The sequence below is a fragment of the Aquila chrysaetos genome, chromosome 24 (assembly GCF_900496995.4).
Source record: "Aquila chrysaetos chrysaetos chromosome 24, bAquChr1.4, whole genome shotgun sequence".
In the NCBI taxonomy this organism is placed as follows: Eukaryota; Metazoa; Chordata; class Aves; order Accipitriformes; family Accipitridae; genus Aquila; species Aquila chrysaetos.
Genome location: NC_044027.1, coordinates 3,244,430 through 3,269,339, shown reverse-complemented (window position 1 = coordinate 3,269,339; position 24,910 = coordinate 3,244,430). Strand labels below are relative to the sequence as shown.

The window sequence follows — 24,910 nt, the reverse complement described above, 5'->3', positions numbered from 1 at the left end:
GCCAGAGAAGCATCAGCACTGGAAAGAGGCTGCTTTGTACAGTCAAGGTTCAAACTAGCACGGTACTGAGCAGCTTCCAGTCCCAGTGACTCCAGTGGAATCTGAGAGGGTTTGACAACTTCATATGTGAAGGCCTGTGCAGTCCGGGGTGGACCCATCTCCTGCCAGGCCCTGCTCCAATGGGCGCTGCTGTTCCTTGTCACAGGCAACAAATAATCTCACGTTCAGAGCATGACGTAGGTATAGCTGATAAATACCTAGCATGGGCTGTCCTAGATGCTGCTTTCCCACCTTTGGAAGCAAACATTGATCCTTACAGATGGCTAGTTAAAGGGAGCATAACCCAGAGGGTTGGCGCAAGGTGAACCTGGAGGTTCATCTGAATTCCTGGCAGGTTTTCTACTGCTTTATGCCTCCTTGACAGTAGATTTTGCTATCTTCCAGCATAGGGACTGATGGGTTCCTACGGACTTTCTAAGTCATAGCAAGCATGATACTGTCTCACTGTCAGCCTGCATACTATATGCCTCTTGAAATGCCCTGGCACAGATGGGGAGGGCTGGCAACTGCAGTGTGAGCTGTGAGGTGGATAGGACTCTCCTTGAATCTGCAGAAATTGTAGTGAAATCCCCTTTCTGCTACAAAATGTTTACTTTTCCTAGTTATCCCATTAACCTCAAGAAGCTCCAAGTTAAAAGAAAATGCAGTGCCTCTAAAATTGAGGAGAACATCTAAGGCACTGACCTGTTGCTCATGTTTTTCATTTGTATTAAGTAGTCGCTCCTTGAGGAGGAAAAGTGGCTTCTGTGTTCTAGGGGTTACTCAGAGATCAGTGCTCTTGAACAAGCATTCAGGCTCTCTGTTTAATTTGCTTGGTGTCCTGCATATGTTGGGTGCAAAAGTAGCACGAATGCTTCTGGCTTTTTAAAGATTTTTCATTCCATGTAAGACTCAGGGACATGGTTTAGTGATGGACTTGGCAGTGTTAGGTTTACGGTTGGGCTTGATGGTCTCAAAGGTCTTTTCCAACCTGAATGATTCTACGACTATGTATATTTACACTGAGGATGCAAACAAAACCATAGATAATGGCGTGAGCCTGAGAGAGCATCCCATCCCCAAATTTCAACAAGGGAAGATGCTTAAAGGATGGTTTACCTGGAGTTAGCAAGGAAGAATGAAAATCGCCACGGATCAGGGAATTAGAAGGAAATGAGTGTCCGTGGGTGGGAGAAAGACCCGACCTGAGCCTCCTCCGTCCCGTCCCGTCCCGTCCCGTCCCGTCCCGTCCCGTCCCGTCCCGTCCCGTCCCGTCCGCGGGGCGCCCCGGCCGCTCTCCAGGGTGCTGAACCGCCGCCGCGGCCCCGGACCCCCGCCCCGGGGGAGGGATGGAGGGAGGGGGCTCTGCGGGCCCTCCGCCTTAGTCTCTGCCTTGTCGATCTCCCTGTTGCTCCTTCTGTCCTCGGTAAGGAGAAGGGGTAAGAAGCATAGGTTGAAATAAGAGGATGCAAGGCGGGGGGGGGGGAATCCACACCCCGCCTCCAACATGGCTGTCAAGCAGTAACATAGGTTACCCAGAGAGGCTGGGTGGTCTCCACCCTTGTTGGATGGCTGTTTTAAAGACCCATCTGGATAAAACCCTGAACAACCTGGTCTGACCTCATAGCTGATCCTGCTTTCAGCTGACAGCTGAACTAGCTGACCTGCTGTGGTCCATTCCAAACAGAATTGTTTTGTAATCCCATTACCTTAAGGGTTTTCACAGGCAGGAAGCAAAACTATCTACTTGCTCTCTGCATCACTTTTGAGAACCTTTTCTCATGTACAAAGATTGACTGCCCATCCTCATATCACTGTGAAGCAGCTTTTATTGGATATTCACAGCAGCTTTCATTGGATATTCACACAGCCTGGGGGCTAGGAGGGAGGGAAAGAAATTACAGCACTCCCTTCTCACCCAACAAAGTGAAAAGGTGAAGACCAGCCCTGACTCTTGACTTGTTCCTGGAAGCTTTACACATAGTCTGCTCAGTTAATGAGGAGCTGCCTGTGCTTTGGTGTGTGAGTGGTGGTAAATGTCACTCTTCCTCAAGCAATTTAGATGATTAGTACTTGGAGCCAGCCTGCATCTTGTTCCACAGGCTCTTAACAGGTCCACAGTAGGGTATGGTACCACCAGCCACCTCGTGTTTAATTACACAGCCCTGTTTGTGATAGCTGTGAGAGTTACTAATATGCCTAACAGCACAGCATGGCTCTGCAGTTGATAAAGACACATCTGTATGCTGAGCTGTACCCTTATTGAGTTAAGAGCATAGAAAAAGCTCTCTTTCTTGCTGTCACTTAAATGGTGTCAGGATTCGTGAAATCTTGCTTTCAGATTCCTACCGGACCCAGCAACAAAGCCTGCTTGTTGCAAGCTCATTGGTTTCTGTTCGAATCCCTGTGACGTGTTCACAGATGTGTGCAGACAAGTGGGAGGGAGGGTGGAGTGAGAGAACTGAGGCTTTGTAGCCATGCACATGTGACAGCATGCATGGGACCCCTGAAGCTCCTCTCAGGCCAGCCCTCCTTTCATGATACATCTGGCATGCCCCAGACCATGTTTTGGCACTGTCATTTTGAGCAGTCTGTAGTTGAATTGCAAGTCTTGCAAGCACGTCTGGGGACTTAAATCTTGGCTTATTTTTACTTCTCCCATTGCAAATTCAAAAGAGCATAGCTAGGTAGGATTTGATGCCCTCTGCAGTGAAGCTATGTATATGAGCGTGCCCTGAGAACAACCTCTTGAAAACCATATCAAATCAACTTACTTAATAAATTGATAATCCTATTTCCTTCTTCCACTATATCTAGTAAATATGGATTCTAATGTAAAATATCTTAAGACTGAACTTTCTGTGAAAACTAAGTGCTCCTTCCCTTATGCTCAGAGAAGCTGAAGTTAGGGTTAATTCATACATTCATTAGTTTATACAAAATACATGGGCTGCACTTAGTAGAAGACAAATATGTGTACAATAGAGGTGTCCTTCAAAATATTATGTTGCATATCACAGCCTGACATCTCTTATTGACAGCTCTGGTATCCAGATGCCAAGGCCCACAGGGTTTTATTTTCCAGCAATATCAGCAGCTGAGTCCACGGCTATGTATTTTTGGTTGACCTCGTCTGAATTCTCCTGGCCATGGTGACAGCTGTGAGGCTAATCTGGCTTGAGCCCAGTGTAGCGGGCTTCTCTCTAATGTTATATTTCATGGACTCTGGTTTCCTTCTCTGCCTTGCTACTCTAACCTTCCTCTCCAAATAGACCAACCTTTCTAGAGAGCCTTGGTTTTGGAATGGAGGTGGGACTGATTCCTGTGAGTGCCAGGAGATGAGCTGGGGAGCCTGTGATTTCTAAATGTTCCTGGCTGGCTTTTTACCCGGGAGATCACTGTGTTTGCTCAGCTGTAATGCTCCTTCCTTCCCCCCTAACTTGCCTTGCAAGACAAACAAATGTGAATGATGTTTATGTCCATAAAATGGCCCAGGTTCATGATGCACACTCTGTATGTTTAAAAGACAACTTTATCACAATTAAGAGAGGAGTTAGAGACTTGTATAAGAATAAATACATCTCTGATTGCAGAGCTTGGATCAAGTGCTGCAGAAACAGGTTAGTTAAATTCAGTGGGTTGACTGGAATTGTCACTTCTGGGGAGGGATGGCACCTTCCTGGAACTGCATAAATGGGAAATTAATGCAGTGAGTCTCAGCACTCTCATTGGCATCCAGTTGTTCCCAAGCATCTCTTATCTTGGGAATTCACTTGTTGCTCTAGATGTTTCCTCAAGAGCAGATTTATAATGGCAGTTATATAATACACAATAGCATGGTCCTTTTGTGGAAATCAAACTCACCGTAACTCTGTGAAGTAGGGTTGCGGTGATGGGGAAGGACAGGAATTCTTGGTTGAAGGGACTAGTCAAAGCAGGAGAGCCCGAGAATGAATTTTAAATAAGTGTATTGCCTCTTAGACTGAGCAAACATATAATTAACAATAAGATAACACGGTGGCTCTACAAGGCAGCTAATTGCATTTTCAGATGTCAGCTTGTCAGCTCTTATTTAGTCTTCATTCAATCTGGGCTTTGCTAGAGCAGTGTCTGGTTTTAAATGGCATTTCCCTCTCCTGGCACCATGGAAGGATCATTTCCTTCCTCATCCTCAGAAATCTCTGCTAGCCCAGCTCCTGATTTGCTTCACCTTAGACGTGGTCTCACTTGCTAGAACATGATATTAGTCCATTGGGTTACATTTAAAAAGATTAAATAAAAAAAGTCTTTGCAGGGCTAGAAAAAATAACACCACAAACAATAGGAGGCTGTCCTGCAGCTTGCAAGGGCTTGCAGTACATCAGCTGCCTGAGAAAGTCTTGCAGGCACTTTCTTCTTGCTGCAAGTGATAAGATATTATCACAATGTGTTGTGTCTGTGCAGCTGCCCTGGGCTCCACACCCTAGTTGGCTAGCTGGATCTGGGTGCGATCCATGGAGATGGCTCCATAGAACAGCTGTTATGTGTGCTTTATGAAGTAGGCTTCTGTTTGCTGATGTCAAGGTGGGAGCTGGCAAACATGTGGACAACCAGAGATTCCTTGGATGGGAAGAAAATTGTGTCATATTTGTGACTTGCTGACTCTGCTGCTGGTAGATGGCTGAAAAGTTCTGTGCTCCACTGCTAGTCCTCCGATTAACAGCATGTGCTTTTAAAACTACGTTAATTTAAGGTAAATGATGATGAAGTATTTTGAGCTGCTTTGTCGGAGCACTGTCATGTACCAGGATTGAACCAGCCAGGCAGGAACCCTTTGGAGAAAACCCCCTCCAGCAGAATGAGTGGATAAGAAGGAAAGGAGAAACTCTGAAGTTCCCCATAAGTTTTTGGTCTGTGCGTGCAGGATATCACCCCAGATGTAAGGGTATGTGAGCAGCCAAAACTCAGCTTCTGTGGAGAAGGCTGATGTGTGACTGCAGGCAGGAGTTAGGAAAGGAGCACGAGGACATTGCAGCTCCACAATCCCTCTAGGGAGGGTGAAGAACCACCTTCCCAGCCCTTCCACAGCCTCCCCACGCCAGGGAGCGAGCTTTGCCGTGTTTCTAGTTTCCATCAGTGGAAGCGCTGTAAGAAACCGCGCAGCAGGTTGCTGTCGTGGGAGGATGTTTAACCTGCACTGACCAGCGTGGCTGTATCATGGGCAGAGATTAGCATCACCCTCCCGTTCGAAGCAGACAGCACATACACGGTGTCGGCTCCGGCCACGCGTCAGAGCAGCATATAGTGAGCAGCAGCATGTCACTTCCATTCAGCGTAGCCAGGGACGGTGGCCTCGCAGCTGACCAGAGAGTAACGCCAGCACCGGCCCCCCCTGCGCCTGCCTTAGTCTGTGATAAGTAGGGAAATGGCACTAATGAACTTTTCAGTGTCTAATCCCTGACATGCTTAGGCAGGGGTGGTATGACTTGACTTAAGGATGGCTTTGGGCTGCCTGCGGTGGCAGAGAGCATCCGTGGAGCTAATGCTACCTACTTAAGGCTTGGAGGATGGAAAGTGTTTTGCATTAATGTGTGTAGTCACGCCGGGGGTGGCTTGTCGGGGACGAGGGCTGCCCTCCCTGCCCCGCAGCTGGCTGTGGGCGTACGAGAGCCGGGATCCAGACACAGCCTGGCCGAGGGACGAGGTGGATCAGCCAACAGGCAGGCGAGCAGCGAAACTTTCAGTTCCTCTTAATCCCTCAAAAATCAGACCTCCTCTGTGCACTGCTCCCCACTTTACTGCAGTGACAAACAGCACAGCCGTGGAGCAGCATGACACGGGAGGGAAAGGGGTTGGTTGTAAAGCACAAGTCCCAGCTCCATGCTCAGACCTCCAGGAGAGACTCGAGCTGGCCTCTGGTGTTCTGGAAACCCTCGTAGCTGCTGGGCCTGAGCACGGAGGTCAGGGTCACTGCGTATTTGTGCCCCTTCCCAACCTCCTAGTCATCCCCAGCAGTGATGCCCTGTGAGACCCATCCTCTCCAGCTCGGTGTAGGGGAGGATTTTGCCTCGTGACTCCTGTTGATAGAGCAGTCCTGTGCAGAGTGATGGGGCTGCAGGGTGAGAGTGCTGAGCCAACCGCAGGCGCCTGGTTTAACCTTCTTGTGGTGGCAGTCTTGAAGATAAAAACAACTGAAGAGAGAACTTTTCAAAGTTTTTACTTTGCTTTCTCCGCATTTCAAGGCCCAGTTCCATCCTCTGTTTGTTACTGCAAGATTGTTCCCTAAAATGCAGCTAAAAAGTTATTGAAAATATTCTGTAAGACAAAACCAGAAGTCCTTATTCTAATTCCAGCTCTGCTACCAGGAGGCTGTGACCCTGCCTCAGTTTCCCCATAGGTAGATAAGGAAGACTGTCCATGTTGCGAGGACTGGTATGTGTTTTCTCCTCATGTCAAGAAAACTTGAGGCCCTGGGTGAGCACCAAATATTTATTCTGTGGGCTGTTGAATGCATTAAATCACTGCCTTTGCCTCGTTCAAGGCAACATATGTCAATCAATTTGCAATAAATCCTGATTCTCAATCAGAAGGAGCTCTTGCTAAATAAAATAGTGCAGGCAAACAGCAGGGATGCGGTACGTGCACAGCCATGGAAGTTACATGCCAGAAAGCAAAAAAATGCTTCTCTACAATGGAAATGCAGTCTCTGCCTGACGCTGCCTATTGTCCAGTAAAAAGGGGTTTGTTGAGCTGCGCTGGCGATGCTCCTCGTATTGATTCTGAACAGATGCTGAGATGTGGGAAGGCAGATGGAGCCCCGCAGTGCAATTACCTCCCGCGATGGGGTGGGCAGCGTTGGCCACATGCCACGTGGGCTTGGTGCGAGCGTTCGGGTTCAGCCCGGGCTGCGGCAAGCCTTTCCCCGCACGCCTGCGGTGGGAGAGGCTGCGGAGGGGGACGTGCCTTAGAGAAAACACAGTCCTGGTCTCGGGCAAGTGAATCTGACACCTGACTCAAATCCTAATTGTCCCGGTGCCGAGGGACCCCGTGCCACTCAGAGCGATGTGTGCCACCGACTTTCTATTTCTGAATCGCAATCTGTGACAAATCCATAGCTGCCTTCAGCATTGGGCTCTAGAGGGTAAAAGAAAGGCTTTTGGAGTTGGGTTGCCATCAGCGTGTGCTCGTGGCTAATTATAGCCCCGTGCTGGCAGCTGTGGCTCCCGTGGAGGGAGGGAGGGAACAGCGGGGACCACCGTTGCTGGATGGAGCAGCGTGGACCTGAACTCTCCTGGTATGACAGCGTGGGCTTCGTCCTGCTGCTCTGACCACATCCTTGGCATCTCTGTGCACATCTGGGCTGTGGCCAGTGCTCAAACCCCATTCTCGGGTGCCTTTTGGGTGCAAAGGACCCAGAGGGTCCTGCCCCACAGCCAGGCATCTGGATGGGAGCTGGGGGGTGTGTGGGATATGTGGTCAGAGGTTTTGTGATGAGTTTCTAAGCTAGAGAAGATGGTTGAAATGAGAATACAGCTACAGCTGGGATCCTGGCAGCAGAGTAGCAATGTTTCAAGAGCAAGTTAAAGACGCACTAAACTGTTAATTGGGACTTCTGGAGCATTTTTAGAATACAGCCTCAAGTGTTAATCAGGCAGATAAAAGGCATCTTTCCTCCTGAGGAGGAGCTGAGGCAGGAGAGGTGATTTGCCTTTAGACATGGATGCGAATTCCTGTTCGCACTATATTCCTACCCCTTCCTCCTACTTTGTTCTCACTCTGAGTTATGGCAGTCTGTAAGCTTGCAAGAGGAAGAGAAGCAATCCTGCATGACAGCAAAACATCCTGCTATCTGTATGGGCAACAGCTTGTCTGAAGTCCTGCCTCCCCTCTTAAACAGGGGCAGCAAACAGGACAGCAATACTCAGGAATCGCTCTAAGTACAAATACTAGAAGAAACCAACTGCTTTTCCTTTACAGTTTCCTTTGGGACAAAGGCAGAAGAGAAATATGGTTAGTTTATTTTGGCCAGAAACTTTGCAGAATTGTCATACTCATTCTGTGTGAGTGTGCAGGAGCTTTGCAGGGCTAATCAAGCAGAAGGCAGTGCTATGTTCGCTCTTGCATGCTGCCATTTCAAGGAACAAGAAGTGCATCTTCTTTAATAAACAGCTTTATGCTAACTTAGAGTTGTTTCCTAGCTGTTGCCCTGGGCGTGTTTAGTCCCTGATAAAGCACCAAGCCTGAGCTGGAAGAGGAGCTCAGGATTTTCCCTGCCATCACTGCTGACTTGTGGGCCTCCACCCCATGAAAAAACTCATCCCCTCCCCAACAGCTAATTATCCCTGAAACATGACCAGTTCTAAAAGCCTCTTCAGGCTTCTCTGGGGGGAAAGAAGAACTAGTGGACTTTTCTTGCTCAGTGTAAGCCTGTAAGCAATCAATGGGATTTCAAGGGTCCTGAAAAGAGAACATGGCTCATCTTCCCTGGGGAGCCTTTATTCATTCTCATTATTCCCTATCTCCCAGGCCTGCAGCTTGTGCTGTCCCCAACTTAAAGCAATAGAGATATTGGACTGAGTTAATCCCCAGTGACTTCATTCATCTTCAAGCAGGGATGAATTTTTGCTGGCAACCAGCCCTGCTCCTGACCACCTGCCACTGCTTTCTGTGGCATAACTGAGGCCATCACCTCCTGCCAGGCTTTGCTTCTCTTCCTCCGCACCTCTGTAGTGCACTGTCTGGGCTGTCCATCACTAAGCAGACAGCATCCACTATGATGGGAAATTTTTCAGACTGCAGTGCTGGCAGTGTCCTGCTGCTGTCTGGAGTCGTGCGGAGAGCAGATCTCTCAGGCTGCTTTTGTACTGCGAGGATGATGGTGCTAATGCGTGCTATGCATCAGTTTGTCTCATGGGAGTACGCTGTGTTGTAAAGGTCAGGATCAAGGGTTATCAGCAAAGGTTTGGTAGGGCTCACTCTCTGGGGTCCTGGGGGCATCACTAGGAGATGCCACAGAGATACTGCAGCCCCATAGAGAGGTGCAGATAGAGCCAAACCCGCTCTGCTCCTGCGCTGGGAAATGAAGAATCTGTGGCCTCACGAGGCTGGGCACAACGGCAAGACCAGACCTAGCAATTCAGGGCACCTGGCAAGATTTCGTGGCTCTGGGCGCTGTTAAGTCTGACGTCCTTGCAGGAGGACCAGTTCTGCAATGGAAAGCCCTTAAGGCAGTGTGAAACGCGGAGGGTCTGGGGCGAGCGGCACGGCTGGCAGTGGGAACGTGCCGCTGTAGCCAGCCTTTTGCAGCAACTGCTGTTGCCTCCCCTCCAGATGTGGCCGATCTGCCCCATCCTCTACCTCTGCAGTGACAGAGTGGGCCGAGCCACCCGGGCGGCTGCTCGGCGCGGTGGGAGCGATGCTGGTTTCCACAGCCGTCTGCTCTGGTCACTGGTTTTCAAGCGTAGCCCTGCATCACATTTAGTCTCTTTGGTATCGTGACAGTTCAGCTGAGGATCTTCATTAGGCAATCTTTGCGGATTAAAAGTAATTCAGTTTTTAAACTCGGATCTTACTTATTTCTCTTTAACGTTTATTCTTCAAGAGGCTGAATCATGTTTTAATTTCACCAGATAGCGGGAAGGCATTGCCCGAATGCAAGGAAAAACAGAGAGAAGTAACTAATCAATTGGTAGGAATGTGGCTTACGGTTTCAAATCCCAGGGCTTGGTCCTGCTCTCTTTGTCCCATTGCATTGGACCCCTTATCCCTCTCCCTTCCAGCCCCACTCTAATTTTCTAGTGGTTTGAAATCTGTTTGTGCTTGCTGGCTTGCCTGTTGGGCATTGCCCAATCTCAATAATCCGGATCAGCAAGCCTGACTCCGTAATTATCTCAGCAGCTACTCTGGGTTAATGAGAAATACAGACAGCAGAGTCGAGCTGAAATCAGTTTGTGGTGGTGATGATGCCCTTTCATGGGGGAGAAAGGATTTGGAGGGGTTATGGAGATTGAGGTGCATTGCACTTGTGATTAAATTAGCTGTCACAAATAACCTTCTGATCAGTTATGTGAGGCTTAAAGTTGTTAGAACAGTAATTGCTACTAAAGGGTAAGTTTTGCAGCACTATGGGGGGAGAACTGTGTGCTCTTGTTGGTGGAGATAAGAACATACCCCTTGGCATACAACATCCAGTGAGCATTAATACCAAATGCTTGGGAGACAGGAGCCGGAAAACAAGGGAGATGTTGCTGTGTTAGCTCCAAAATATCAGGTCCTGGGTACATCCGAGCTGGGAGGAAGGTGTGTCCTTGGAGGGCACCTTGGGAAGAAAGAGAATTGAAGTACTTGCTCAAAAAGGTGTTATCTGAACTGGCTCTGGGGCTTAGACCTCTCGGCACCAAAGTACCTCCTCTGCTGGAGGACAGCCAAGATCACAGAGACTTCTCTACTCACACCCGTTTAATCAGGAAAATGGAAATAGCGTTTTAATAAGATGGTAATGAAGTTGTGGATCAGATTGGTCGATTCCTCATTTGAAGCTACAAAGGGGAGCTTTGTTTTTTCCTTGGGTTTATCACTTCTGTTCTTGCCTGATTAGTCATAATCTTCTGCTGCCCTTCACTGGGAAACTCCCTATTTTATTCTCTGCAAAAGTCTATCCTTAAGTTTGTGTACAATCCTCCAGGGAAATCAGGACACCTATATTTCATTTAGTGACTTCAAACAATTAACCTAACAAAGATTCCTGTCTCTCTCCCCTCCTTCCCCCATCTGTTTCCTAATTACCAGAGGAACTGGGATACATATGCGGACTGTACCCATTTTTTAATTAAATCACCTCTCTCCAATGTTTTGTGGTTGGCTCTTTAAAAGCTGTGTCTCACCACTAGGAAAATACTAAAACACAGGATGTACCACGAGGGCGAATGAGCCTGAAAAGGGTCTGAGATTCAGATTTGGGGGATTTTTTCACATCAGAGCTGGAATGCAGAATCACTTCAGTCCTTCTCATGGATCAGAAAGTGTCGAGTCATCTGGAGGGGAAGGCTGAGTGACCCAGGACCCCGGCGGAGGTCTCACCCCGCTGCTCAGCCCGGAGCAGCTCTGGGATAAGCTGCCTTTGGCCCAGGAAAGCATTTTTGGGAGGGGAGCAATCTCCTGTTTCTCTGTTCAGGACGGAAAAATCCCTGTGTCCCTCCGTCCTTGTACAGGCTGGCCTGCCTGCCCCATCCTGCTTCCTTCGGCAGGTGCCGTGGCCCGTGCCGTGCCAGCGAGCTCCCCGATCCTGCAAGCGCAGTGCTGTTAAAGGCCCCGTGTGATAATGGGGGGGGGGGCAATGCATCCGTACTGGTGTTACTGGGAGAAGTGGCCTGCAATGAGGATCTGTATGGGAGCTAATGCCTGCTTGGTGCAGGGTTTGCTGCAGCCTTTGGCTCTCCTTACAAAGCTGCAAACGAGCGTGCACTCTCCGGCTCCAGGACCCCGCTGGCATCTTCGCTCCCTTCTCCCCCCCCGCTCTCTGCCCTCCTCCTGCCCACCCTCTGCACTTTTCCTCACCCTCTATTTTACCCTGCCTTGCCCCCCGTCCCGTGCTCTGAGTCATCTTGTCTGCACCATGGGGGACACGATGAGGAAAACCTGTTCACGTCTGACTGCTCAGCCCACGCCGCTGCCGGCGTGTGGGAACGAGCTGAGACGCGTCTGCCTGGGAGTCACCCCGCTTCTCAGCTGTGCCCGGGTACCTCTGCACCCCAGCAGCCATCCTCGTGGGGAGAGCGTTTCTTTCCTGGTAGCTACAGCCTGGTTGGCAGAAAGGCATTTAACTTAGAGCTGCAGTTAATTATATGCAGGGTAGGACAGTTCAGACTTTGCTGAAACCTGCTGGGAGGTAATTATCCTCTCCTTGGCTCTGATGCCTTTGGTGTGCCGCGATGCTCCAGGAGTTAAACCCGCAGCTGATGCTGCTGGGCGCTGCATCTCGGGCGTGAGCCTCGCAAGGCTCGGGGAAGGTCCCGCCAGCGGTGCCGGCAATGCAGTAAGTGATTCAGCAGAACGGTTGGAGCGAAGCGGGTTTGGGAGGAGGCAGCTGCTTTGCTCTGTTCGCTTGCGCTTCGTTGCGTTTGAGCCCTGCTCGTGTGTTGGTTAGACCGTTGTGGTGGTAGAGGACGGATGCGTCGCAGTCCGGTGGGTGTTTGGGGGGTGGGGGGAAGGCCACGCACCTCTCAGCGCACAGCAGCTCGAGGCAGGACACCTTGCACTGGGCACAGAGTCTCAAGGACGGTTCGTGTTCGGGAGCAGGCAGGGTTTAAGAGACCTTTGGAGCCCGGTTCTGCAGCACACGTCGTGCTTTCTGCACTGCAAGATCAGGACCTGGGAGCTCAAAGGGAATTTTTGTTGTTTTCTACCCCCACCTGGTAGAACAGGAAAGCCCATGCTGTCCGAAGGGTGTCCCCTCAAACCATGGGCCAGCCTCCTCCTCGGCTTCTCTTCCTTGAACTGGAGGGGTTCACGCTTCTCAGGCTTCATCTTGTACCTTGCAATAAGAAATAACATTGTCAGCAGAGGCTCTGAAGTCTGTGTTTGGGGCTCATTAGGACGGTGGCTACAGGGTAAAAAAGCTGGGGGGGGAGGGGGCTTTAATTAATTCACTTTCTTTCACTTCAGTTTGGTACCAGCACAGTTGGTACCTAAGCAATCTGAGAGTTGCTCAAATGAGCGTGGTAGAAGACAAGGCTCCCTGCAATTCCTCACCTTTATTGCCTCAGTTTCCATAGCTGTAAAATGGACACGCTGCTGCCGGAGAGGGGGAAAACTGTGCTGAAATACTTAGAAATCCTTGGCTTTAGAACTTTCGATCCACGGGCTGGCTCCGGTGTCGGTGAGATCTCCGCCCTGCCTCCTCAGCAGCTTTGCTGCATGATGTGCGGGTCTGTCTCACCGCCGCGGACGCCGCTGCCAGCGGAGCTGGAACAAAAGGAAGCTGCATCTGGGAACAAAACCCTGTCGTGCCGGTGGCACTGGTGCCCAGGACACGGGGACAGGCCCTGGCTGGCACTCGAACTCGCTCCCTGCTGGCTCGGGGACCGGAGGGGGACAGAGTGGGTAGTGTCCTGCACCACAGCTCCTGCATTATTCATGAAGGAAAATCCAGCAAGAGCAGGGAGGGAAGGGAGAAGAAAGTCGAAGTTATTAATAACAGCTATTGTGCCTTCTCCCCTTCACCGGCCCGCAGGGATGGGTGGGCTGGAGAAAACGCAGCCCTGTGTCAGTGGGACGGGGGAGGATGGGGAAAGGGTCTTGCAGCAGCCCAGTGATTTTTTGGCTCGTCCCCGGGCAGGTCGGCTCTGTGCCGGGGCTGGGGGATGCCAGCAGAGCCGCAGGGTTCACAGTTCTGCGAGCGGCTTAATGCATCCTCCCTGGGACATGGAGACACTTTGTGTTGGGGATAGAGGACATGGAGAACCTTAACCTGAGCTCCGGAGGGGAAAAACTGTGTCTTAAATGGGAAAGGCAAAATTAGGCGGCTCTCTGCCTTTGGAAAGTAACTTGTGAGGAGGTGGTGGTGATTTTCTGTAAAAGCCTTGGGTGTTGGGACATGTGCAGTAGTATAGGCAGGAAAGTCTGCTACTGTGTCCTGCTCGAGGGCTGACCGGCGTGTCCCAAGGGCCTCCCAAGGGCACGGTGTGAGTCACCTTGGGGGTGAGACCTGCCAGTGGCTCCATCCGCGTGCGTCTGTCCTACTGAGAACGGCCGTCTGCACCCGAACCCCCCTTTGCTCTTCAATTGCCTCATTTTGCCATGGCTGGGTGCTGCCCGGGGCAAGTTAATTGGGTTTTGATCTCTATTATCGCAGTGTGTCTTTTGACTTTCTTGCTTTCCGTTCTTTTCCAAGGCGGGCAGGGACGATGTGTGCATCTAACCCCTTGATTCCTGTTCTCGGGGCTGCTTGTCACCGAGACGGAGCTGAATAACGCTGCTGCTGTGCCTGGATGGAAACAGCCCGTTCCTCTGCGGGGGGGTGGTGGTGGTGTAAATACCAGCATTCATCAGAAACATATGTACCTTTTGGTTTAATTAGGATGCTTCTCTTTTAATCCAGAGAGCTTTAGGGCAAGATGTAGAAGTGCTATCCTGACTTCTTGGGTTACTAATAAGCTTTTTCTTGCAAAAGGAGTTGGTGGCTCTGCAGTAATCTGGGTGTAAGCTGATTGTAGCCTCCTGCTCCCTTGCACTGTGCTGTGGGTTGGTTTGGATCCAAGCCGGTGTGGGAAGGAGGTTATTCCAGAACACCTCTAGATGCCCCCCCAGGGCAGATATCAAGCAGTGGGAGCAGACCAGGTACCACGCGGGGGGGTCTGCCTGCCCAGCCCTGCATTGCAGGCAGCCCCAAGGCAGTGGCAGGAGGGATTAGAGCACCCTGCAGCCTCTGGGCATGAGGAGATGAAGATGATGAAGGTGAACTCCTTGGGGAGGTGATTAGTGTCGTCTTCCTCCCATAAACTGTGCTGGGCATTTTCATTACTATTTAATGGCAGGCTTTGTTCTGCTTTGCCCAAACCCTCCTTGCACTGAGATGCTTTGGCTCTTGAGGCCCTAGAAAGCTCTGTGCATGAAGGAGAGTGCAGCCTGCTGGGTTGGCTTCGTGCTTTGGAGGAATGCAAAAGGCATGTACGAGCTGGTGACCCAGAAATCTGTCTCCCTGCTCTCCTCCATCTGTCCAGGGGGACTCGTGAGCTGTGTGGTGCAAGGAGGATATTGCATCTCCATTGCCCCCAACAACAGCCGGCACATCCCTGCACACAAATTCAGCCTTTACCCCCAGCCCTGCCCGTGCTGCGGGGAGGAAAGCTGCTCTCTGAGCTGCTCCAGGTTTTGACACAGGCTGCATGGTCAGATGGTTTGAGTGTAATTGCAGCCGCGTTGCTCTGGAGATGCTGTGTTGAGTTGTATACATCAGTCGTACCTGTCTGTTGCTGTAATTTGATCTGATTAAAATGAAAACCTCTTGAAAGGTTGACTGGGAAACCAATCCTAAAAGCTCTGATAGCACCAACTGCGTTTCAGTGTTGCTGGTTTGTTTTCAGCATATGCTCCGTCAGACATCTGTTAGGGGGGGACTCACTTTCATGGACCCCCAGTTCCCTGCAGGTCAGTCTCCCCTGTATGTAGCTCAAGTGTTGGCTCCTCTCCTGCCCGTGAAGCATCTGAATTTGGGAAAGCAGAAACCAGAGTCTCTGGATAAGCTCAGTTTTGCTGCCTTTTGTGTTCCTCCTCCTGTTGCCCTGGCATCTCTCCTTCCATACCCATAATTATGCGGTACAGTCCCAGCGTTGAAAGGCAGGTCAAAATTATACCCCGCCGGGCTCCATGCTGGGCTGCAGTGGTGGAGATGCAACAAGAGCCGTTAGTCACCATGTCATATCTAGCAGCCAGTTTGCTGGGAACTGGTGAAGAGGGCGTAACGTGGGGCAAGCTCGCCTGCATCCCAGCAATGACCTGGCAGGATGGTATTAGCATCCCCAAACGGAGCGGGACCAGGCGTGTCTAGAGGCTGATGTGATGAGCTGATCGCACTGCCGGCACTCGGAGTATGGCAAATACATTTCCATGCATCTCTCTCTGTAGGAAGAATTTGCATAAAACTGTACAGAAAATAATTAGCATAAAATGGCTGAAATGAGGCTGTTGGATGGCTAATAGACTCCCGGGGGCTGCAGCGGGGACCCTGGGCAGTGCTGGCCCCTCTACATGCATGCTCCTCCTGCCGCGGCTTGAGCAAACCCTCTGCCCACTCCGGAGGGAAGGGGAGAAGCGGTCCCTGAGCCGCAGGGACAACCAGCTGTGATTCCCAGTGGGAAACGCTTACTGAGCTCTGGTGGGGTGGGAATGGTAAGGAGGTTTCTGGTTTCTCAACCATCATGTAATTGTGGCAGAACATGGTCCTTTAATTGAATCAGCTTCTTATATATCCTGACTGGGTATTTTCTTTTCCATGTCAGTTTATTTACTGCAGTAAGTAATGGGATTTCTCTGCCCCTCATTGGTTAGACTGCACGTGAGTGCAGGAAAGGGCTAAGATGAAAATAAGCAAGCAAAAGGCTGTGGGTGTCTGGGGGCAGAGGGATGGGGAAAGGGGTGGCTCAGGGCTGCCCCTCTCCCCATAGCATTGCTGGATCCCTGCGAGTCTCCGTCTGCAGGCTGAAGTTGCCTTTCGGTGCAAGATCAGGTTTGGCATTTGGAATTAAAAAAAAAAAAAACCAAACCAAAACAACAAAAAAACCCCCATCCAAATGAAATCTCTGATGTGAGCAACTCATGCTGGCTTAGGCTGCAATGGGAGCTGAACTAGAGGAATAGGAGAGGGGGTCTGAAAACAGTGATGGGGTGACCGGCCTGTCTGCCAACTGCTCAGAGACTCCCTTCAAGAAGGTTTTTCTTCTAATTAAAGAACAACAACAACAAAAAAAGGCACTCAAACTGGTGCTTCAGAACTGACATCGCAAGAAAGGGCTCTTTTCCTTTTTTAATATTAAATTAACAGCCTTTTGCCAAGGGGAACGGAGAGGAAGATCCTCTGCCTGCCCACGCCCAGGCAGGGCTGGGGGGGAGCACGCATCAGAGGGCTTGTTGTAGCTCTCGCTAATTTCTCATGAATAATTTTTGAGCTGGGGAGTGAATTCCCCCCTTTTTCACTCAGGCAGGCGTTTCTGCGCATGAACGCGGGTTGCTATGGCCACGCGCGAGTGCTGCGCTCCCGGGGGATGCGAGCGAGCGGCTGGGGAGAGCTCTGGGGGCTCGTGACCCCCAAAAAGGGGTCTGACATCCCATGAGGGTGTCTGCGCCTCCAAACCATCCTGCTCTGATCTTGATGTGCGAGTCAGTGACGCTCTCAAGCCTAAATGGCTTTTGCGCCTGCCTGTGGGCTCTCCAGCAGGGTTCGATGCTGCCAGGCTTCGTTCCTCCTTCATGGAAATCCTCATTTTTCCAAAACTCAAAGCTCGCCTCTCTTGTGTTCCTCCAGATTTTGAGGGTGGAAACCTGTTTGTTAGCTGGGGTGGATGAGGGACTGATTTGATTTAATGCCACTGTAATTTAATCCTCTTACAGCTGTAGAAAACACTGCAGGCAGGAAAGGTGAGAGCCCCGATTCCTGCCTCTGCCCTGCCTGCGCCGGGCAGGGAGGACCCGGCTGCACCTCGCATGGGGGCTTGGCATTGGGTTTGCTCGTGTTTCCTGAAATTCCACAGCTTTCTCAAACGATGCAAAGCATACAAAGGGTTACAGATGCCTGCAGGTTTTGACCAGCTTTCTGAGCTATGAGCAAGGCTGGGAGGCAGATATTATGGGAATTGTATGCATGCCTGAGCGGGAGGGAGGCTCGGCTGCTTGGCATCCGCTTGTCACATGGTGCCTGTTTGGATGCCAGAGGAAGGATCCTGAGGTTGCCACCCAGAATAGATGCTTGTTCTTAAGCTAATTGCACCCTTTCAGTGATTCTCAAATAATAGAGTGCCAAACTTTTTCTGCTCCGAAAATTCCTGGAAAATGCCTGACACTTCATTATACATTGGAAAGAACGTTTTAAAAGAGCTAACTAGCAAAATAAACAGCTGTTTGTAATTGTAAGATCATAAAAAGGAGTGTGTTATGAGCAGTGAAAAAATTTCTAGCTGCTTCAATGAGCTCGGTTCTGACAGGCTTGTGATTTCCCCAGTTACTTTGGGAAGCGCTTGCCAAGTGAGAGCGGGCTGAGGTCCTCAGGGGAATAGGGCTTGGGCATCTTCCCATGTCTGGAATGGTACAGACCCAATTCCTCTGCCCACGTTTGTAAAAGGAATGTTTCGACCAAGTTTTTACAAATGCATTTCCTTCTCAGATGGTGATAAACCCTCAGGAGCTGCCTTCCCAGCCCTGCCTGCTGCCCAGGTAGCGGTTGCCTTTGCAGCCACCCACCTCCTCCTGCAGCCAGGCAGCAACACTCTTCTTCTGACAAGAGCACCTGGAAAATGCTGTTGCTGCCTTTATATATATATATTCAGGCAAGAAAAACAAAGTGGTCCTGCTTGGGACCAAGCCAAAGCTCATTAACAGAAGCCCCTTGGTACCTTCTGATGGGGATGGTGTTGCTTTACCATTTTGTAGTACTGAGTGTGGGCTTGTCTGCGAACGAGCATGAAAATCCCATCCTTAAATTAGAGCGTAACTCTTGAGCCAGCAGCCTGGTTGACTTGGGTATAAAGATGCAGCTGGGGGGATACAGGATCAGCCCAGAAGTGATCAGGCTTGTGGCTAGCTCTCCCTTTGTTCACACTGGGTTTGAAATAAAGCTGGTTGTGTGGCAAGTGCATTGCCTTGAAGTGCAGCTTGTTAGAAGTGAAACTAGCAGCAAGGCTGGAAGGCAAAACTGAACCTCTCTCATTGCTTGTTATAGCTTAAAAACAATTGAAGCTGGCTCTTCCCCTCTGTTCTTTGAAGGGGTTTAATAAATGAGCTGTGAAAATATCTCTGGGGAGTGATGATTTTTTAACGTAGCTATCTTTTAAGAGTATGCTTGCCTTATCAACATTTCTAACAAAGTCTTAAAGTGGAGAAATGTCTAAATGGGTTAGGCTTTTCTGTGCCATTAGCTCTCAATGGGATTTGAGTTTATAGCTCTATGGTAGCATGGAAGAAACCAGGCTTAACCTTCAAGTCCGGCAGCCACAAGAGGTGGTACTGGTGCATACATTATGGTACCGGCTCTTGAGGGCAAGCAAGACCTGCAGGCTGGGGACGTTGCAGTCAGCACTACACTGAATATTGGAAAATTTTGAATTGGTGTATTGCTTTTTTTTATTATTTTTTTTTCCTTTTACAGTCATCTAGTTCCACATGGTTCTCTGTGTGCATTTTGGTTAAGAAACTCAAATTTACTCTATTTTTTAAATCAAAGTCAGTGTGTAGCTTTCCTTGGGATTCTGTTCTACTCTTAAAGCTACTACACAAAACCTAAGCTCGCATCGTTCCTTCAGTGTAAGAATAATGTTGCTTGGAAAGCATCAGCAGTTTGTGCTAGAAAAAAAGGGAAAGAAACACTTTCAAAAACCACGTGAAAAACATTTACTATTTTCCATATCGCTTTAGCCAACGTGGAACATGTTCTGCATTTCTATATTATCTTCTGTCCTGGGGAAAGTCAAGGGAAGGAGCTTGGGAACAGTTGTTTTGTTTTTGGGGGTTTTTTGGGGGTTTTTTTGTTTTTGTTTGTTTTGTTTTTTTTTAAAAGCCCTGGGACCGGTCGTGCCTTGAGCCCGGTTGGTGCCTGGCTGAGCGCTGGTCCTTCCCAAGCCCTATTCAGGCAGCAGTGCAGGCAGGGCAGGCAGCCTGCCCAGCTGGAGCGTGGCCAGGGTGCCGGGGCCGGCAGCGCGGTTCGGGGACGGGAAGCGTTGGGATGCTTTGGCTGAGCGACGCTGAGCACCAGCTGCCCCGACGCTCCCTCCGTGGTTCCTGCCAGAGGTGATCTCGGGTGTTACTCAATAGGATCATTTCTCCTCTCCCTGAGTACTGTCAGGGGGGAAAAGCATTTAAGTATTTTACTGGAAAACCAAAGCCAGATTTCAGCTCAAACTTTGGCATACAGAACTCAAGAAAATTGCCGATTCAGCCCTTAGTTCCCAATCCCTTCTCGTCACCCCTTGTTTCTGTCAGCTACAGTGTTTTAATGGCTTTTACAAAGATATTTTGCATTTAACATTTGCAGCGGTTCAGCACCATGATACAGGGCTCGGCTGGGTGAATTTGAGATGAGGTGGGAGACAGTGGAGTAGTTAAATATTGAAGTTCTCCTTTGCTTTGTTTTCTATTTGTCTTTAAACTCCATTATTTATCTAGTCAAGTTTTCCTCTGCTTCCAGTCCTTGCCAGCGAGAGGAGATTTGTATTTGCAAGGGTTTGTAGGACATGGATTTCATATCTTCCAGCCTGTGGGATGTTGGAAATTATAATGGTCCTTAGCTCATGCGTCCCCTGGCTCAAACTGACCTCCGAACTAAATACTGCTTGGAGTCTCAGGATTGATCTTGCACAGCTGGAGATCACAAAGCAATGGTTAGTGCTGCAGCTGTTTTTTTTTTTTTTCTTCTATTACTTATATATCATTTATTGCTGACACCTACACTGCTCCTGTGCCCATCTGCACCTTTTCAGGGCACAAACTGGTTGCTTTTGCCTTCCCGTTTTCACAGCTAGTGCCAGAAACGCTGCCGGATCGGCGTGGGCGTCACGCCTGGCACCAGTGACAGCAGATTTGCAGGGCAGCTCGGGAGCAGCGGTGCACGGAGCAGCTCCTCTCCAGCAAAGCTTGCGGGAGAAGCTCCACGGGAGGATGCTGTGCCCAGCGCTGGGCGCAGCCTTTGCCTTCAGTTTGACTCTTTTCAAAGAAATACTAAGCACCAGCCTGGTCTTTCAATATGCATACACATCCCTTTTATTTATTTTTTTTTTTTTAAACACAGTGAACAAGTAATCCCTATCCTGCATCCTGTACTCCGTCCTGAAGGTTAAAAGCTGGTTTTGTGCCAACTTCATTATGTAGAAGCCAAATGCTTCTACCAATTAACTTATTACTGTTTTGGAGGGGGCTCAAAAGGCAGATGGAGTGACTGTGCTGGCAATATTAATGACCGTGTTGCAAAGGGTGAGAATTTTATGCAGAGTAATGTGAAAACGTGCTGGCAAACTTGTGAAGGCATTGCTGAGAAATACCGGAGAATGGTGTTTCCCTTCTAGTTCTGAGCTCAGGGTAATAAATAACGTGTGATTTCACAGCATCTCTGCTATACCAGGCTAAAACGCGCTGTCTGTCATCAAAGGCTGTCAATATTTCACATCCGAGGACAGGCAGGGAGAACGGGGCCACCAAAACGTTACAGGCGGGTAGCGGGAGACACGTAGACCATTAACTCTGAGTCACCAACTGCTTCTGTTGGGAAATAAACTACTTTCAAATGTTGTTTGTGGGGTCTGAGGGAGGAAGGGGGAGTGAAGGTGCCCAGCCTGCCCCGGTCGGTGGGTGGGTGCAGGGGGACACAGCCAGAGCTGTGGGGCTGGCTTGATTTTTAACTGCACAACTAATAAAGTCTGCGTATTGAAGTCTCCTAGACGAATGTCTGTCCCGTAAGATGAAAGCTCCCTGTCAAGCCATTTTCATGAAATTTGCAGGAATTGAATGTCTCTAGCAGAGGCAAAGGGTTCCCCAGCTGGATTTGAAATGGGCCAGTGGGTTGAGGAGTTATTGGCAGTGACCAGCTGAAAGCCAAGCAGCGCGGGGAGGCTTTTTCCTTTGGAAAACTGGCTGAAAATGTGGATTTGTGATACTTGCTTTGCCCTTTTTGCAAAATCATTACAAGACACGCTTTACGCCTGCAGAATAGTCCAGTTAAAGGTAATTTTTTTGTGAAGATTTGTGAAGCTATGGCAGGTGGGCAGTCACTGAAAATCAGATTTCCCAGCCATAAGCTCCATTATACTGTAGTAATGTCACTTAAGGGAGTGTAGATGAGAGGTAATGATCTCCTTCCTGTGATTCCCCACATGTAATTAGGGTCTAAGTGTGCACAAGGCAAGGAAAACGTGTTACGCAGCATTTTTGGAAAAGCAAATCCAGTGCTACTGAGAGAGGCAGACTTCCAGACAGCCTTGTTTGCATTTTTATATGAGGTTTTCAAGAATTGTCCTATCTTTCTTGATCCCTTCCCATTTCTCCAAACTGTTCTGTGCTGTAGTCTCGTCTAAAGGTTGTACGTCAGATGGCTCAGGGATGAAATGTCAGATTTGCTGCTGCTTTGCTCTGTCACTGCTGTCGAAGCGCCTAGGGTTTGAAATTAAATGTCAAAGGCATTTTGCAGAACATGGGAATCAGATGTGCTCCAAGACTCTGTCTGGGAAGAGTAGAGCAGCTTAATTACCTCCATTGACTCTTCTTGGGAGATTTATCTCCAGATTTGGGCTGGTACCCAGCGTAAGGATGTGGTCCCGGAGAGCCGTGCTCCATGCAGCGGGGGCTGCTGGTCTAAGGGTGGTGGACGGAGGACACGGTGTCTGGCAGCTGCCTGCACGTCATGACTAGCTGTAAGGTGATACAAGAGCTTGAGGGACCTCGGCCAGGCTCTGGGGAAGAGCCGGTGTCTGTAAATACAGCTCATTTACGGGATTAATCATCAGCAGGCGTGTTCCTGCCTTGTTGGTGACACCTGTGTGTTTGATCCAGTTACAGACTGGGGGGGAGATGGTGTCTGGGGACCTACGCTGGAGGTGGGGGTGGCTGGGTGGGTGGTGGTTGAAGGGGACAGGTCAGGAGCATTACGAAAAGCAGCCAAAAGGATGGGGGAGACTGTAAAGGAGGAGCAGAGCCTGCGTACCTGAGGAAACACCCGTGTGGCTGTGGCAAGTGGGTCCCCACGAACCTCAGCATCTCTGCCAGGTCTGGCCAGCCCGTGACACGTTGTGTTCCCACTGGGAACGTGGCATTTCCAGCTTCTCGGAAGGTGCATTCCTGCGCGGGCGGGCGGCTGCACAGTCCCGCTTTGTTCCCCGAGCCCTCTGAGGAGGCGCAGAAGGACTCGGCCGTGACGCTGCCCATCGGCTCCTCAGAGCTGGTCGCAGCCCTCGGTGCCGTTTCTGCCTCCTGCTCTCAGGGGCAAAACCCTCCTTGCTCCTCCTGGTAGCTCTTGTCCCAGCTCTTCTTCTGGTCTTACACCACCCCATGAAAATTAAAGCTTTTGTGCTCAAGTCCTTCACCTTTGAATACTATAATTTCCAGTGGGGAACGTTCAGCACTTGAGTAATTGCACCCATTCAGTGCATCCTGAAGGGCACCCACAACTGCGAGCAGGTCTGAAAGAGCTTCAGAGTGGCTGCTCTAGAGCGGCTACTTCTACTTTTCAACCCTAAAACCCAGAAGTATTCACCTTCCTTCTGGTTGTGCTATATTGAAATAGCTGCATTTCCCTGACGGAGGGAGTGTTCGGCTTAATAAAATCAAGGGTAGTCTGTACTACTGCAATTGTTTTCTCTTCCGTCTGCTAAACAGAAAATCTTGGTGACTTGTTTTGAAAGGAAACCCCATGGAATAAGCAGTCTCTGTTCGCAGAGGTGCAGGCAGGACCTCTCTCCCAGAGGAGGACCAGGGCTCTCCCAGGTCCCTCTGCCGCTGCGTTTGCCCAGGGATGCTCCTGTGCTGCTCCCCTGGCTGACCCTTGTCCCTGGGTTCACTTGTGGCAGCGCTGCCCCTGCCCGGCCACCGAAACTGGGACGTTAGGGACATTGGGGACATTGGCTCTGGGTAGGGGCACAGCAGCTCTCATTGATGCTGGGGACCGCTCTGGGCTGCGGTGTGGACCCTGCTGAGGCTGAAAGCAAGCTTTCCTCCAAGTCAAAGGACTCATCAGGGCACTGGGGATCCCTGGGAGGGAGTTAGAGGGTAATGGAAGGGTTAATGGATTTTTTCCAGGCTCTTTAGTGATCACAAGTGACCAGGACCTAAGTAATGTGAGACAGAAACACAAATACTCCAATTCATTTAGTTACCAAAGTGGCTTCCTGGAGCAGCCAAGGGCCTTTTAACCCCTGGGCACCTGCACGCTGCGGGTCAGGCCCTTTTGCTTCATTAACCTGTTCCCTCTGCGCAAAGGGAAAACCCTTCTTGTGGTGTCAGGGCGTGCGCATCTGTGACAACGTGCATCACGTCCCTGGATGCAGCTGAACAGGGCGGCTTGCCCTGCCTGGCACGGCGTACGGGAGAACGTAGGCAGCTCGTGTGGCACGTACCAAAGAGGGGCTTTGGTGGCACAGTTGAATAAGTCACCATTTAGTTATGACTTGAGGGTTTGAGAGATGCTGGGGGCTCTGGGAAAACCCTTGGCATGGGAAGGGGAGAGGCTGGGCAGGGGCAGGGCAGCTCTCTGAGCTCGTGGGACCCTGCGGGACCCATCTCCTCCTGGGACCTCCATGTGACCAAATGCAGATTCAGTGTCTTGCTGACTTTTTGAGCTTTTTAACTGAATGAATGCACAGAGGGAGGGGACCTTGCCTGGGCAGCATGTCCCCTGCCACATCTTGCAGTCTCCTCCGGCCACGGGGATCGACTGCGGCCAGCAGCGTGCGTCTGGGAGGCTCGGCCAGTTCACAGTTATCGAACCCTCGCTGCAGTCTTGTCCAGAGCGCTGCCGAGACGCGAGCTGAGACGCAGCTTCTGCCTGGGTCACCGTTATTTGCTGTCATGAACGAGAAGCAGCCGCAGGAGGAAATTGCTGCTGGGATAAGTCGCGCTTGATGCTCTGGGCAGGGTCGAGAGCTGCAGGCTGCCGGGTCTGCGGTGCAAGGCACGGGGATCAGCGTCGGCTCGCTCCCGCATCCGATGGCTCCTCGGGCGGTGGGAGGTCAGCGCTGGGGTGCTCTGCCCGAAGTATCTTTGCCCATCGCCACAACCACCCCCCTGAGCATCTCAAGGCGCATCACCGGCGTGGACGAGGTGCAGGTTATGACCAATGTACAAGGAGGGAAGGAAGGGTTGGTGCCCTTAATGAATTCAAGCCAGATCATCTCCTGGCCCTGTGCAATTAGAGAAATACATATTCTTGCCTCTCTCTGGGTCTTGCATCCATCATCTTTATTAGAGAGGCTCAGCCTGCTGCAAACCCCCAGGTCTGCATGCTCCTCCACGGGGTCGTGCCCCGCAGAGGGAAGGGGAGCAGACTCGCGTGGGAGCCAGAAGGGGAAAGGCAGCTTTTCCACAGCAATTGCTGTACGAACTGTCCTACAGTTGCTGTTTATAGCTATCGCTCTGCGTGATTAGCAGTTGGCTAATCACCAGGGGCCAGATGCTGCCGTCCCTGGGAGGGGTGGCCAAGGGACAC

At 50.4% G+C, this 24,910-nt stretch overlaps 1 protein-coding gene across 32 annotated transcripts in view; it reads left to right on the top strand.

Annotated features, from left to right (window-relative positions):
* NFASC (neurofascin) overlaps positions 1 to 24,910 on the top strand; it is a 97,357-nt gene that overhangs the window by 4,342 nt on the left and 68,105 nt on the right. Inside the window, exon 1 of one of the 32 annotated variants that reach the window (XM_029999700.1) lies at positions 11,936 to 12,052. The exons of 30 other annotated variants lie outside the window; for them this stretch is intronic. The gene's annotated coding sequence lies outside the window, so the exon portion shown is untranslated. Of the gene's footprint in view, positions 1 to 11,935; positions 12,053 to 13,343; positions 13,532 to 24,910 lie in introns of those variants that run through there. One more of the 32 variants, XM_029999703.1, reaches the window with a different exon arrangement.